Raw genomic sequence first — 17,263 nt, 5'->3', positions numbered from 1 at the left:
CGGTTAAGCGTCTGACTTTAGCCAGGTCACGATCTCGCGGTCCGTGAGTTCGAGCCCCGCGTCAGGCTCTGGGCTGATGGCTCAGAACCTGGAGCCTGTTTCCGATTCTGTGTCTCCCTCTCTCTCTGCCCCTCCCCCGTTCATGCTCTGTCTCTCTCTGTCCCAAAAATAAATAAACGTTGAAAAAAAAAATTTAAAAACAAAGGTGTGATGCTTACTGGAAATAAACAATGTCCAAGAAGGAAAAAAAAATATCAAGACGTATTGTTGGATTTTTGTCTTTTCTCTTATTCCCCGTCCTTCCACACACACACACACACACACACACACACACACACAACACAAACAAGATACAGAGTAGAGCAAATAGAGTAGAGTTAATGCACCATCTTGAACAGAACAAAAGAAACCATTTTTAAAATACAATTTGGTAACACAAGTTCGTCAGAGTCAGTGTTTATTTTTAGGCAGTGTTATGTTCCAGGAATTAGACTAGGTGCTTTCCCACACATCATCTTGTAACAATCCATTGAGGTAGGCATGACCTTCCTCGTCATAAAGATGAGGAAACTGAGACTCACAGAGAGTAAAAGACTTGCCCAGAGTCACCTAATTCAGTAAAGGATGCAACCAGACCCGAGAGTCTGCCCTTCTCTCTGACTCTTAGAGAGAAAAGATGGTTATGGTCTTTTAGGGAACAAAAGCATTTTATATTTAATAGCACATTAGTTTTTAGCCTCTGCTTACAGAATACCAAAACCCAGCGTGTGCGTTTGTTGAAGAGGAAACACCAAATCTAGCACGCTGAGGAGGTAGGGCTCTCAAGGTAGGGGTATCATTTATCACAAGTGGAGTTATCAATCCCTTGTGAGTATGCCCTCCACCTCCCCTCTGCTTCAGTTACTTGGCTCAAGCCCCACCCTCTGACAAATAGTAGTTAGAAACCTTCCTTGAGTAGGTCATCTGTGCCCCAAAGGGCTAAATCTTCATTGAAACTTCTCACTGGTGGTCGGAACGTGGGAGACGGGGGTATACAGGCGAAACACGGTTCAACTTTCAGTCGTGACTTCTTCAGTGAGGGTGGGGACTCATGGGTGCTTGGATTGACTTCCCAGACCCAGAGGAACACCAGGACCTGTGTAGAGAAGCCCCTTCCCACCAGAAAAGTTTCTCATCAACCTAGAGACGGCCTGTGCCTAGGGAGGTAGTGCTTAAAGCACACCAGTGATTTCATAATGTTTTTATTTCTCTGGGAACACAACCTACTAATAATATGTCAGTTATTGTTTTGTTTGGTTTTGTCCGTCAGACATTTGAATTTCAATCATATTTTTTAGGAACGACTTGTTTCAAGCCCTTTATGGCTGTCTCCATAAAGAATGCTTAGTAGTAATTGATCCATCATAGATGTATTCCTGAAGACTTTTCTGGAAATCAGATTCGGAGGAATCAGAATCATAACGCTTAAACATTAAAGGGGTATACTATGAAGGGAACCATCAGTTACTGTACTAATCAAACAAAAACTTTTCTTCAAGGAAGAAAGTTGTATCACACCTAATTCATCTCATTTGCTCATACAAATTTCTTTTAGATCCTAAACCACCTTAACGTGAGGATGTCACAGATGATGAGTTGGTACCAAAGCGAAACCTATACTAAAATTCCTTTGGGGGGCCTTGGTCACGGCCCGTTGTGAAGAAATAGCATGGCTGACTCTGCTTTGGCTAACAACACAGAGACAGAAAACATGCCCGAGACCGGAGCTGAACATTCATTCACATGGGATAGGAGAAGGTACAAGTGTTGAACACATATACTAAGACCTGCCAACATTTTTCACTTACAAGTTTCTGAAAGGATGGGATTTCATCCTGGACTGGCTAAAGAGGAAAAGGCTAAGCCAAATTTTTTTCTCTGATGTAAATATGTGGCTTCCAGGAATTCCAACAGGAGCCGCCCCTATGACTCCAAGGTCAAAATCCACAACTCAGGGGATTTCTGTTCACGCAAAGCCAGCTGAGAGAGGGTGTTTTCTAGGGGGCCAAGTCCACTTCCTGGAAGCTGTTAAGTTTTGGAAGTAAATACACCTACAGACAATATTGGGGATACTGAGACTCTCAAGAAGACAAGTCAAGCTTCCCAATGTCAATTTTCAGTCAATTATATCATTTGAAATGGATCCAAAAGGTGCATTTTCTCCTCACCACTTTCTGCTAAAACATCTAAAGATTCCAGAAGGTTCAAGAATTTCGGCCATGAATGAAGATTATTCCAGCCTCCGTCTTCTCTGGACTGTAACCTGAAAGACAATTCCTTGTCCCATGCCCCAACTGCCTACATCTTACATATGCCTGCAGGATGTTGATTTCACTCTGATTAGTTAAGCAAATATGGCGGTTACCTATTCAGTTTGACGCTATCATCTACAAATGGCTTGCATTAAGATCCAAATCAGCCATCTGAAATCTGAAACATGCTCTCCTATAGAGCCTTTTCTTGTATGCCAGATCCAGCCAAAAATGACAAAAAAAGGTAACTGTGAGTGCTATTTCTGCTCAGATTTTCCTCTTCTCTGGAAAATTCAGAGAATTGGAGGCACCACCCCTTATTGACCCAATGCAGAAAATTGTGACTGTCAGTGATGGAGTGAACTTACTGACTGTCTGACTTGGGATTAAAACATTAATGTGTGGTGGGCAAGATAGGTCCAAATTTAATAGCTGCAATTTGTGAAAAGAAAGAGCCATCGGGGAGGGGAAAGGCAGAGGTCTAGGCATCTGAGCAGCGTTTGAACTTTTTCCTTTAACACAGATCTCTGCTTTTCTAAAAACCCAACTCTCTCAAATTAGTTGGGTCATTGTTCCTCGGGAGTTTTATTTCTCTACAGGGAGAATTTCCAACACACAGCATTACTTCTTTTCATCCCTAATTGTGATGCCTCCTGCTAATTGAGAGCTGGGCCTTGTGGTTTCCAGAACACTAATTTGTGATGGTAAAACCTTTACCCATCATAAATTATTTCATTGTTCAACAAGGATGTAAAATAATTAATTGGCTCTTTGGCAGATAAGTTCAGCATTTGCAGGATCTGTTTTATAAGAAATTTTATTGATGAAAATGTGTCTAAAGCTTTAGCAATGCACTTGGCTTTAGCATTTGGCAGCAAAGAGACAAAATCTTAAAGCCAAAAACCTCCCTAGGGCATGAAGCAAAGTACAACTTTGCATCTATATTCCTGCTGTAGGTCATTGGGGGTCTCCTTTTACAGACAATTGGCAAAAGACTTCAGTGGCTGTTTTATGATCCGTTTTGATTTTGTATATGAGCAAATCTCACATTTCGGCCATGAGACATACCCATGTTTTACCGCATTGCCTTTAAACGATTTTTCAAGAAGTTGCATTAACTCTTAAAATTGACAAGAATAAATAGAGGCACCGTAAATTTTTAAAGTTGAAGTCATAGGCATCACACGCTAACTTACTTATTGTTAGGCTGTTGGGAATGGGGAGGGGGGTGTTTGGGTTATGTTTTTTTAAGACACAGAAATGTCTAAAATTCATCATCAGCGAATATGCTTGGCTGTCCTGACATTATGATTTTTAGGAAACTAAATGGGGTCTATATGACACCGATGCAATCAGCTCAGTCCAACAAATGTCTCAGAAGAAAATCCCTGAAACTGATTGTTTAGTGATGAATGGACGAAAGAACCAGCCTGATATTTAAGTTGATACCAGATGAATGGCTTCCTCATTTGTAAGCCTATCTGTATCTTGTACAGAGCTGGTTCAAAGGCACCATGGAAATGCTAGTTGACTGAATTTGTGCTTTCAATAAGCACTCCATTCTATTTCAAATGGAACATCAAGAGAGGCAAAAGTGATACAGACAGTAGTTGCTCCTTGAATGGGGGCCATTTGCTGTACCAACGTGTGTTTATAATAAACACTTCCAGATTAACATGTCTGTTCCCACATTCAACTGTACTCTTCAAAATTAGCCTAATTGGGGGGGAAAATGCTGGGGAAAAGTAACACATTCAAAAACTGCAAACAAGGAGGTTACACATTTGTGTGAATAATTTCCATTGTATTGTAACTAAGACCAGAAGAACAACCAAGAAAAATGGACTATCAAGCATAGTGTTGACATCTCTTTCTTGCTAACACAACAGAATTCTGAACACATTTCCATATAATCTCTTCTTTTCAAGAATTCATTATTTGGCTCCACAAAGTTTTCTTGAGACCAAAGCAATTTACTTAGACATTTTGAAAAGTGGTGACTCTTTTTAAAATTCTAAAGAAGTAAAACTCCACAAGGAAAAGTACCAGGGTGGGGTCAGGGAGCTGAGGTAGTCCTCTGGGAGGGGCAAAGGGAGCCCAGTGCTACCCTGGATGTAGCCTCCTCACGGCCCCGCTGGTGCTCAGGGCCCTCAGGTTGGACAGGGGCCCAGGGAGCACCTTGAGGTCCTGCAAGTGGGGAACTGCTGGTGTTCCAGGAGACAAGTCTCCTGTCTTCCATCTCCTTGGTGCTGGCTCCTGGGGTATTGTGGGCATAGTTGTGAGCAGTCATGTTCCTTGGTGGGGCTCTGAGCTGTAAATGGTGACCACAACCTCCAGAAGAAGCAGCAGGAGGAAGAGGAGGAGGAGAAAGAGGAAGAGAAAGACAATGGGGGGAAAAAGCTTTCAATGAATTACATGAGATGGCCTTCTCCAGAGAAACAGAACCAACAGGAGATGGCGGGGGGGGGGGCGGGGGGGGGGGGAGGAGGAGAGAGAGAGAGATGGAGAAATGGTATATATACACATGTCTGTCATCTATCTATCTGTCATCTATCTATCTATTATCTATCTATCTATCTATCCATCTATCTATCCATCTATCCATCTATCCATCTATCCATAAATAGATACTTATGTCAAGGAAAAGGATTTATTTTAAGGAATTGGCTTACGTGTTTATGCGGGCTGGGAAATCCAAAATCCACAAGGGCAGACAGAAAGCTGGAAATGTAGGCAAGATTTTGTCTTACAGTGTTGAGGCAGAATTTTTTTTTTCCTCACGGAAACCTGCCTTTGCTGTTACAGCCTCCATCTGATTGGATGAGGCCAACTCCATTATAGAGCACACTCTCTTTTGTTTAAGGTCAACTGACTGTAAATGTTCATCATATCTACAAAATACCTCCACAGCAACATCTAGACTGGCGTTTGACCAAACAGCTGAGCACCATCGCCTAGCCCGACCATCACAGAAGTCTCGCGTGGGCTTTATACAGGAACCCAGTGAGGAGGAAAGAATGTGAACAGAACACGGGAAATCTCCTGCCCTTCTTTTACCACCCTTCTTTTACCACCAAAGGGTGACAAGACCCAGAGAAGTTAGTCACCTCTACAGTAACCTTTCCAGACACCCTGGTTTGGGACATCAAAGGGAATGGATCTGAGTTATAATTATGGTTTCGCTCCAGCAAACACACCACCAAGTAGTGTGGGTTCAGGAAATCACTCTTATTTTCATCATTCTCAAAGAAAGGGGCTCTTTCTGGACTTGGTGGCACCGAGAGAATTCTCTGAGGAGCATTGACTGCTTCTGCCCAAGGCTTCCCCTGCTGCATCGGAGGGACAGGAACAGCAGTGCCATGGCTGTGCTGGGACCCACACACATTAATCATCTTAAGTGGAGCCAGTCATCTTTGTCACATCATTGGTCAATCAACTTCAAAATATCAGAATGAGGTGTTGGGTAGAGTTGATCCTATTTGGGTGAGTAAACTGACTTGACTTGTTCATTTAGGAAAAAAGTTTGAAATGTGCTCAGTCTTAGTCATGGGCTGCTTAAGTGTTTTTCTTTCAAACTACTCCTCACAGAGGACAACCTCTTTCCAAAAATGCAGGAGACAAGTGGGCACAGTGACACCAGTCCCCGAATAAATTGCTGCACTGCTTTTTCTGTGAGTAAAATATTATAAATTCAAATGACCTCTTCAGAGCATTTAAGGTACAGGAAGTGAGTCATAGAAAGAACCCCCTACGGTCTCTGAATTCTGGCAAAAAAAAAAAAAAAACCAAAATGAAACAAAACAAAACAAAACAGCCTTAATTAGTGAGAAGGTAAATTTGAAAAATCTGAGTTAATATTATTTTGAAAAGAAATACCATTTATGACTTTAAAGTTCTTTCAAGTATAATAACTTCAAAGTATTTTTTAATCCAGCTCTTTTGTGAATGTGTTTTTTTTTTATTATGTGAGAATAAGATGAAAACATGCTCATGGAGAGGAAAGCTGTTATGGCAAAGCAATATATTATAATTAAGTACTTCATGTTCTGTTAATGTTTGCTGGTTATCAGAAGGATGAATAGGAAATTTCTACGAAAGCAAATATAAACATTTTAAACGGATGTTTGTTGTGTTGTGTTGTATTCTCTTTCCTCTGTGTCTGTTAGATTATACTTCATAATTTAAAATTAAGTTAACATTTGAAATTTGTTTTCTTCATGAGGAAAATAGTTCAGTATTCCAGAGCTCTGGGAATTTATCCTCAACGGGTACTTGATAGACTTTTTTAATTTAATGGGATAGAACCCATCCTGTAAACATCTCCTATCAGTGTGGGTTCTCCAGGACCAATAGAATGTGTGTATATGTAGAGAAAGGAATGTATCGTAAGGAATTCGCTCACGTGGTTATGGAGGCCGACAAGTCCCAAGTTTTGTAATTGATAAGCTGGAGACTCAGGAAAGCCATGGTTTAAGTTTTAGTCCAAGTGCAGGAAAAAGCTGCTGTCCCAACTCCCAAGAGGCTCAGACAGAGAGAGCGAATATTCTTGTACTCCAACTTCTGTTCTAGTCAGGCCTCCCATGGACTGGATAGGGTTCATCGGCCTCAGGGAGAGTAACCTGATTTCTTCAGTTTATCAATTCAAATGTAATCTCATCCAGAAACACCCGCATAGACACTCCAGAACAGTGTTTAATGAAACTTCTGAGGACCGGATAGTCCAGTCAAGTTGACACATAAAATTAGCCAGCACATCCCCCCAACCACCAGCGCACGCACACACACACACACACACACACACACACACACACAACCTGGCTAGAGATCTACTAAGAGGGCAAGTTGGAGGCTATGCTGGAGGCAAGTGGCCCTGCCCTATGGGGATCTTTCCTAAGAGGAGATGACTTACCAGAAAACAGGGGGGAAGATGAGGCCTTTGCTTCCTGCACAGTTTATATCCTCACTTGTACCCACAGACCCAGACGCGAGCAGGCCCTCTGATGACAATGTCACTGAGTCCTGTGGAGCTGGCGAGGAAGGATTTCTGCCCTCAGAACGGCAGCAAGCATATTCTAACCAAGCCTCAGAGGTGAGCACTACTCCAAGCCCCCAGACCTGACCAAATCTGGGGAATCCACATACTCCGGGAGGAATGTGTGGTGGGCAAAAGGACCCGTAGTTGGTCCATACAAACTGGAGAACCTGAACTGCATAAGCCCTGGGTTCTAACAGAGGTCAAAGGAGAGAAAAATAAAGAAGATTATTGTTAGACTTCCCAGCACTTTGGCAAGAGGCAGGCACCTTGAAGGATTTGTTTCAACTTAGAAAAAAATGGGTAGACATTTCAACACCTTGAATATTACGTTTCATTTCATGCTTCTTACAATTTTAATGTGTTTGCAAATAGTTGCTCTCTCCCACAATAAACTGGTTGCTAGGACAACCCTTTTCCCCTCTACTATTAACCTACCTACAGGCTTTATTTGAACTCTGCGTCCCATTCATTTTGTCTGTTCCAGATCCCAACACAAGATACAGAATTATATTTAGTTGTCTTGTCTCCTTAGTCTCCTTGGGGCTGGGTCTCTCCCCTAGGCTTTCCTTGTCTTTTATGATCTTGACACTTCTGAAAACTTGTTGTATAGAACGTCCCTCAGTTTCAGTTTGATATTTTCTCATGGTCAGAGTGACGTGATGCATTTTTGACAAAAATACCACACAGGTAATGTTTTGTGCTCTTCAGTGCATGCTATCTGGGGGTACATCACGTCCACATATCTTTTTTTTAATGTGTATGTTTGAGAGAGAAAGAGAGAGTTGGGGAGGGGCAGAGAGAGAGAGGGGAGAGCGAGAATCTCAAACAGATGCCACACTGTCAGCACAGAGCCCGACACAGGTCTTGAACTCACAAACCATGAGATCATGACCTGAGCCAAAGTCAAGAGTTGGACACTCAACCGAGCCACCCAAGCTCCCCTACGGGATGTTCACTTATCTTACTGGTCATGTTAAGCTTGATCGTTTGGTTGAGAAGGTGTCGGCCAGGTTTCTCAACTACACAGTCGCTACTTTTTCCTTTGTAATGAATAAATGTCTTGGGGAAGATATTGTGAACCTGTCCCTCCCGAAACATCTGCCCATTGATTCTAGGATTGGCTGATGGCTGTCGCCTGCAACAATTATTACTGCAGTGTTTACCTAACGGTGATTTCTATTTCCCTCATTTCTTCTGCATTTACTAATTGCAAGTTTTCTGTAGGAAGTCTTCTGTAAGGGATCTTTTCCCCATGCGTTTATTGATTCAGGTAGTTTATATCAGTATGGGTTTGTGGGTATTTATTTTACTTCGGGGGGGGGGCTACAATTTAATACTATTTATTTTGTTGCTCAGATATTGGTCTAGCTTTGGCCAATGGGATCGCCTTCAGTTAGCCCCTGTGTCTTTTTGACATGATCTCTCTCTCTCTTTTTTTTTTCTTTTCTTTCTTTCTTTCTTTCTTTCTTCCTTCCTTTTTTTTTTTTTTTTTTTTTTTTTTTTTTTTTAACACTTGCTTCCAATTCAGGCTTCATAGGATAATCCAAGCTCATCTCACATTTTCCTGTCCCAAACCTGGAACCAACCACTTCTCCAAGGAATCCTGGTTTCTTCTGTTGAGAGATGACATTTAGGAACTAAGAACTGGACACGCGTATTATCTTTTTAATGGAAAGTTACTCCTCAGCCTTTAAATATCATCTTGAGATATGAACCCCTAAAGCTGGTACCACACAGCTGATGCCATCTAGAACATTCACTACTATTTTGTAAAATGCCCCTTCTTCTCCCACTGCGTATTGTCCATTCATTCAATCAAAACTCTATGCCCCGGATACTGTTTGGGGCCCTGGGTAATAAAACAGTGAAAGAGATCGGTTCAGTCCCTGCCCTGTGAGGTTTACAGACAAGTAGAGGAGTTAGACTTTATAGAAGAAATTACAAAGCAATATGCTAAGTACTGAAATTGAAACAGCGTGAGGTATTTCAGATCACACGGAAGAAACACAGAAACACGGAAGATGTGGGGGGGGAGGGGGGCGGAGTTGAGCATGGGGCGGTAAAGGAAAGCTTCTCAGAATAAATCCTACCGAGGCCAGAAGTATGAAAAGGGCTTAGTGTCAGAGAGAGGGCACTGGGGTAGGAAGCAGAGAAAGAGAAAACATTTTAGACATGGGTAAAAGCCTGCACAAAACAGAACATATCTCAGCCTGAAAATTAAGGGAAGTGGCGAACAGAGAGTGTGGAGTATCGAAGGGATACAGCTAGAGGGCAAAGCAGGAGCCAAATCAAGGCGGGCTTTGTTAAACAGATTTAAGGGTCTGCATTTATTCTAATAGCCACTGAAAGCCACAGAAACCTTTTTAGCAGGAAAGTGGCATGATCAGATTTATACCGTAGACACATCACTCAGGCTAACCTGTGAAGCATGGATTTGAGAGGCACACGGCCAGCAACTGTTTTAGCAATTAGGTGACATGATGTAACTGAGAGAAGGGAGAGAAGTGAATGAATTCTAGTGATATTTAGGAGGTAAAGTCAGCAGAACAAGATGATTTATTGAACGGGGGAGATGAGAAGGAAGCAGAATTCACGGGAGACCACAGTCTAATTGTGTTGTTGAATGTCCCTCAATTTGCCTTTGTCTGGTTGTTTCCCCTTGGTTGGTTTCAAGTTATGCATTTTCGGCAGGAGTATGACATAAGAGATCTCTCTCCTTCTTCAGGAGGCACATGATTTCAATGGTCCCATTTTTAGCAATGTTAACTCTGCTCACCTAGTTAAGGCGGTGTTTGCCAAATCTCTCCGGTCTGAAGGTATCTTTTATAACATTCTCACTAATAAATAACCTGTGGGAAGATGCTCTGAGACTAAGTACCTGACTACCCAACAAACTTTCACTCAACAGCTTTAGTAGCCATTGATGATTGTTGCCAAAATCAGTTATTCTTGCCAGGCTTGCAAAACGGTGATTTTCGAATTCTCTCCTTTCCTCTTTATTAGTTATCCTACAGTTAATAGAATACAGATAAATGAACAAAAAAGTAAATAAAGCTTACTCTTCACTTTCTTTATTTGTATTTTTCAGTATCACCATGGATGCCTGATTATCTTATTCAATGTATTATAGTTCACTATTGTGGGCAATTTGGACGCCCGAATTTTTCCTGATTTAATTGGTGGAAGCCCCTTTAGGCTGGCTTCAGTGACCTTTTCATCTTTCTCACACAAAAAGATGCTTCAGACCAATGTTTACTTTCTTTGCTCCAGGCCTGGGACCGGCTATCCGACCCCCCTCCCCCACTAATTCCTGTTTCTTTTCAAAAAGAAACAAATTTACAAACCCAGATCCGAGCACTAGGTGTGCTTAGTCATTGTTGATTGCGAGATGACCAATTTCTTAGAAAAATTACTTTTGAGACTCTACTGGGGTCTAGGGAAAAGATGCACACTTCCAGAGAGAATTTGCATTGGTTTTTGTGAAGGGTCTAGAGACATTACCAATCAATAAGATTTCAGATCAAATTCACGGTGGGAGTATTTGGGGGCCACCCAACTAGTTGGAGTCAGGGCCTGTCTCTTCCCGTGATCCCTTTGTTTAGCTGTCTCCTGAAGGAGGCCTAAAGGAGACCAGCCCTTAGGCCTCGCTAATTGCTGTCTAATCACTCTGTTTGAGTAAGGGAAGCTTTGCTGCCAGTCTTTGAGATTTCATCTGAGCCCACGAAGGCTCTGCTCTGCTGTCTCCCTCCCTGATTGTCTGATGAACTAACTGACCTATGGTTTTGCACACGGCTCTTCATTAAGAGTGCCTAGAGTCTTGAACTTTCCAACACTGTTTTAAATAAAATGCCCCCGGGGCGCCTGGGTGGCGCAGTCGGTTAAGCGTCCGACTTCAGCCAGGTCACGATCTCGCGGTCCGGGAGTTCGAGCCCCGCGTCGGGCTCTGGGCTGATGGCTCAGAGCCTGGAGCATGTTTCTGATTCTGTGTCTCCCTCTCTCTCTGCCCCTCCCCCGTTCATGCTCTGTCTCTCTCTGTCCCAAAAAAATAAATAAACGTTAAAAAATAAATAAATAAATAAATAAATAAATAAAATGCCCCCAATTCCTTTGGGGAAAAGCTTCAGAGATCTCTGTACACTGCCTCTTTTGGCGAAATTTCTGAGCCATTGTTCTGGGCACTGGGTCGAAAGCTAGCCTCTGGTCTTGATAACCCTCTCCCCTGCCATGGACCCTGGCAATTCCAAGTGAGCTTGGCGGAGGGTTGTTGGGGCCCCAGTGTTCCCCATGTGCCACGTCTGAGTTACAGACTCAATCCAGTGAGAGGGGCTGGGTGGAGGAAGACAGCTCCCGACCTAAATTCCTGGTATATTTACCGCAAATTTCACACCTTCACCTCGGGTTGAAGCCAATGAGAAATGCTAGCAACTTGCTACTCTTCTTGGTAAGGTGCCATGCTTCTTGGTTGAGCACTGAGTGGAGTGGGAGTCATGTATTTTTGGCTCCTCTGCCCGGAGTGAAGCCTCCAGCAAGGTGAGCTGGGAAAGGAGAGAGAGAAGGTCAGGGCTCAACCACCAGACTCTCAACGTTCTTACTGAGATTAGATTTTCTTGAATAAATATTTCCTCATTTGCCCTATGTTTTTAGGCCAATTGCCAGAGACTTTAAATGGTTGGGTTTTTTTTTTTAATACGTGTCATTTTCTCCAGTTACACTTATTTCACTGGAGAGTGGGTCCGCAGGGCTCAGGCTGCTGTCCCAGCATCAGAACTCCCACTTTTCCTTTTAATTTTATACTGTTTGTTTGACATAGAATAGCCATACATTTTTATAGAGTCAGATCTATTCATGTTTTCTTGCCTTATTTGTTTTACTTCTTTTATGCTTGGAAATTCATCTTCACCCCGAAACTTGACATTAATAGTCACCTATTTTTATGTTTTCCTAATTTGACACCTAATTGTTAGTACATCAGAATTTATCTGAATATAAGATGCACGATTGCTATCAAAATTAACTTTTCTCCAAATAGAAAATATCCTAACACCGCTTGTTGACTATTCTGTTAGTCTTTCAATTTTTTTTCATTACCCTTTGTCATTTATTGAATTGTTACATAAAATGTTGGTCCATCTATATTTTTACAGACATCTCATTGCCTGAATACTTTTATTGTTATATTTTAAAATCTAAAGCCTTCATTATCGTGAATGTTCAACATTACCTTAGCTGTTTTCATGAATTTATTCTGCCACGTGAACTTAAGACTTATTTTGCTAACTCACAAAACTCTAATACAAGTTCGATCAGAATGAATAATCTGTTAATCAATTTGGAAAAGCCAACACTTTTGCTATATTAAGTTATTCCATATGAGACATGGAAACCAAAAACCTGCTTTTTGCTCCCTTTCCTGCTTCTATTGTCTCTAGGACCTGCACCGCAGCCCTACACATGCTTTAATGTATGTCCTCCTTTAAGGGACGAGGAGTTAATGATTTGTCTGGAGCCTTCCAGCACAACAGATAACATCTGAGGAATGACCAGGCAAAGCCATCAAGTGCATATTCCAGACCACTGGTGCTAGACATCTTGACGCCAAGATCCCCTGGGTCCGGGGAATAAGTGACTTATGATGGACACCTGGACCCTGTCCTTATTCTGACCAGTTCCTGGATGCCCAAGAGGACACGTGTATCAGGCCACAAACATCAATAAAAACCCGAGACCCCAAGCAAAAACAAGACTCCATTCTTTCCTTTCGGAGTCTCCCAGACACTGTGTCTGTCTGTCCCTGCACTGTCTCTATACCTTCAATAAACTCCTCTTTAACTTCTTGATGGCTCACCTTTGATTTCCATCCTGCACACAGCCAAGGACCCTCTTGGCTAGTCCTGTAGGACCTCTGTGGGACCTCAGACCTGGCCTGCTGGTATCCATAGAGGAGTGTAATATGCTTTTTCATTAATTTTTACCATCCCTTAAAGCTCTCAGAAAATTTGAAATTTTCTTCCTAAAAGTCCAGTATATGTATTGTTCAGGTTACTCTTAAGGGCTTTTTTTTTTTCATTGCTTTGTTTTGTTTTGTTTTTGACAGCACACATGACTAAGATTTTTCCAGTATGTTACATAATTATGTCTGTTATACAGGATACTACCAATATTTGTGACTGTATCACATCTGTCCACCTTATGAACTCTAATGAATTTAACAGCTTTCAATTTAATTATCTGGGGACATTAAGCAGCGAATTCAGATTATCAACAAATGAGGATTATTTTCTATCTTCCCCACTGCCTCCATCTTCAAGGACAAAGTATAGTTCCTTACCATCTCATTTGCAATGTTGAGTGCAGAATTGAGGTACTTTGCAGACAAATGGTATCCATTTATTTAAAATAGCCAAGAAATATTGAGTGGTTTTATTGTTCGAACTACACAGGCAGGCGACGTCTAGGGCCCCCAGCAATACTGCCTTCATGTGCAGATATAGACCCCAGAATGTCACAGAGCAAGTGCTTCAGGCATGGCTCCCTTCATGCAAATGAAGAAGGCAGATGGAAATCATTGTGATGAAAATCTAATTTTTCAAGAGCTTTGGTGTGCATTATCCACATTGTCCAAGCATTTGCCACAAAAATTTAAGGTCAAGCTGGCCTTCCCAAGACCCTTCCTGCTGCCAAAAACCCTGTGCATGTGCTCAGGGTATAGAACTCAATTTAATATCAGCCAGAGTCAAATGTAATTAGAAAGACAGACTAACTGGAAACAAAATATCGACTGTATTCCAGGATCAAGTATACCTATTTTAAATATCTAGTATTATAGAGCGATGGGCCTAATTCCAGGGTTAGTATAGTGCAATGACAATGTCTGTGCCTGACTAGTCCGGGAAACCAGGGTCAGAACTCCAGCTTTCTTTCACTAGCTGTGTGACCTCGGACGCTATACCCACGTTAGTAAAGGTTGGGTTTGATTCTAGCCCAAAATATCTATGGCATAAACTTAGCTTTATTTCTCTCTCCTCTAAAAGTCTGGACTTAGTTATTAAGGGAATAATATAGAGGCTCAGCCTCGCAGTGACCTCACAGATTGCACTGACGTTCCCAACCTGTGGGCGTGGCCCTCCTCTTCATGGTTCAAGATGGCACCTAGGGTCTCAGTCATCATATCTGCATTTCCAGTAGGGAAATAGGGAAACTTGGAGGACTCCATAAAAGTCTGCTTTTTGCTTCTTTTCCTGCGTCTATTCTCACTAGGACCTACAACCCCCTTTCACACATGCCTCATAATGCAACTATTGTAAGGGACAGGAGTCAATGATTTCATTAGAATAGATAACACTCAGAAGGACCAAGTGAGAGTGACCAGATGAAGCCATCATACACGTATTCCAGACTCCCAGCACTAGACATCTAGACGCCAACATCGCCTAGCTCCAAGAAATAAACCTGGACCCTCACCTTTGTTCTGACTGGTTCTGAATGCCTGAGAGGACCATACGGTCCTCAATAAAAACCCGGAACCTGAGCAAAGATGACGCTTTCTCTCCTTTCCTTCCTGAGTCTCTCAGGCACTCTGTCTGCACCTGCACTCACTCTATACCTTTAATAAACTCTGCTTTCACCTCCTGCTGGCTCCTGTTTGATTTCCATCCTGCGCTTGGCCTGGGACTCTCTTGGCTGGTCCTGAGGGATCCCTCCTGGGTCCTCAGACCTGGCCTGCCTGTATCAGGAGGATAGGCAGCACAAACAATAAAAAAAAAAAAAAAACAACAAAACAAAGAAAAAAGACAGGGTGAACATGACTATCTTTTAAGAAAGATTCCCTGAAGCAGCCACACAACACTTTTCATTTATAGCCCATGGACAGGAATGTAAGTACAAGACATCCCTCACCTGCAAGGGACATTGGGAAGAGTTGTCTCTATGTCAGGTGGCCAACTAAAACTCAGATTCCACTTGGAAATAAGGAATCTGTGGATATTTGTAGACAACTATTTGTGTTTGCCATTATATTTCACTCTTAGCTGTTTTAATTTCCTTGCCTGTAAAACGAGCATAGTAATAATAATCTCATAGACTTTGTAAGGATTCATGTAACAGAGGTCATAAGTGTAAGATGCTTAACCTAATATCCTACATAGGCAGCATTTGATAAATTTGGCTATAATTGCAAAAAAAACGCATCAGTAGTACATTCTTTATTGGTCTCTGCTACAAATACCATGTTTCCTATAATAGGTATAAGTTATCTGAGGAAGCACTGTGAATATCAAAACTTGACAGCCACGAGTCTTGGCCTGTGTGGCCCAAATGCAAAACTGCGTCGAGTAAGCAAGTTAAAATCTAGGCAAGTAGAGCCGTTGGCCTTTGTCACACAGATCTGACAAGTGAGTGGCAACCCGGATCCAGAACTCCGAGCCTCCTAACTCATATTCCAAACCTCTTTGTCATGGATCCGGTCCCTTGCCTTTCACTGTGGCAGACACTTGACTGCTGGCCACAGAACTGGAACACGGTGACGTATAAAATTTCCCCATTGAAACACTAAGTGCAACAAGGGGACAGAGCAATTGTGCACGTACAGTAAGCAACTTTAAGTGGTTGATTAAAACAGTTCCAACCATTACATTAAAACCTAAGAAGAGGCAGTAATTGACTTGAACAGGTCTGAGTTGTAAACTCTGTTGCTATCTCTCTAGGTTATATATTCAATCCCCACCTTATTTTAATACAGACTATAAGAATAAAGCCAGTGTCAAATGTGTGCGTATCCATTTGCCGATCGTACTGGAGGGGAAAAAATGTTCTGTTGTCCGAGAGAAAAAGGTTTTCAGATATAACCATTTTTATTGAACCGAAAGCATATGAGTAAGGCCTTGGAATTTGAGGTTCTGTAAGAAACGCAACCCTTGTGGGGAGAATCACAAGGCTAAATTCTCCTGAAAGAGGACCAAACTTCCTTTGCCATGCGGGCCACAGTTTGAATGAGAGTGTCAAGTTCTGATCTGATAGCAACTACTCACCCCTGGGACCCCTCCAGCAGGGAGGGTCAAGGGCTCTCAGAGCAGCCAGATAGGCTAAGTTCCCGGGGATGTTCAGGAGGGGCAGCATGAGGAAGGAGCCACCGAGAGAAAAGATCCTGCATCCTGATGATCCTAAGACTGAGGATGTGTTTACACATCTTCTGTCAGGTGGAAACTGCGTCCTAGTTTTTACCGTCTCGTTCTTTTTACCCACCTAGATCTCTCTTCCTCCCTCTGGCCGAATTGCATTTGAGATGCAATTTGATTTGCATTTTCTCTAGATTTTGTTGTCAAATGCAATCATAATAATAGTAGTAGCCGCAGTAGCTACCTTTTACTGAACGCTATTCTATTCCGGATATTCAGAGAGGTACTTTTTGTACATTAACGTATTCATTTAATCCTCAGAAGAACTCTATGCGATCAACCTTGTTATGATGTCCATTTAACAGATATGCAAAGCGAGGCACAGAAGAATAGATGAATTGTCTAATGTCAAACAGCAGGTCGGTGGCAGGATGGGGATTTAAATCTGGTTGATTCTAGATGATCTTAGCCACTACCTTGCGTTAACTTCCATATATCACTTATTTTTTTCTCCATTATACCAACTAAATATACTGTTCTCTTATCATAATGATTTTCACTTGCTGGTATTTTGCTCTGGTGTTAACAGCATATGTTCTTCCCGGTGCTGATGATCTCTTCATGATTTTTGATTCCAGGGAAAAGACTATAGGAGAACCTAGTGTTAGTACATTGTTTTGCACATAGCAGATATTCAAAGTATTTGGTTGAATACTTTGAAGCATCTGAAACACAGCATTTTCCCTTTGACTTTTCTGCCTAAGGAGTAATAGAATAGAAATCTGCCTCATTTGGGGCACCTGGGTGGCTCAGACGGTTAAGCA

At 42.0% G+C, this 17,263-nt stretch overlaps 1 long non-coding RNA gene across 1 annotated transcript; it reads left to right on the top strand.

Moving 5' to 3' along the window:
* The first annotated feature begins 4,889 nt into the window (after positions 1-4,889).
* Positions 4,890-13,159, top strand: LOC121020861 (uncharacterized). Its single transcript, XR_005786329.1, has 3 exons — positions 4,890-5,774; positions 7,268-7,380; positions 12,756-13,159. It is a non-coding gene; the product is annotated as an uncharacterized LOC121020861 (long non-coding RNA).
* The last annotated feature ends 4,104 nt before the right edge of the window (positions 13,160-17,263 follow it).

Source organism: Herpailurus yagouaroundi, unplaced genomic scaffold, assembly GCF_014898765.1.
Source record: "Herpailurus yagouaroundi ecotype Mexico unplaced genomic scaffold, PumYag 253, whole genome shotgun sequence".
Classification (NCBI taxonomy): Eukaryota; Metazoa; Chordata; class Mammalia; order Carnivora; family Felidae; genus Herpailurus; species Herpailurus yagouaroundi.
This window is presented reverse-complemented; position numbering and strand designations above follow the sequence as displayed.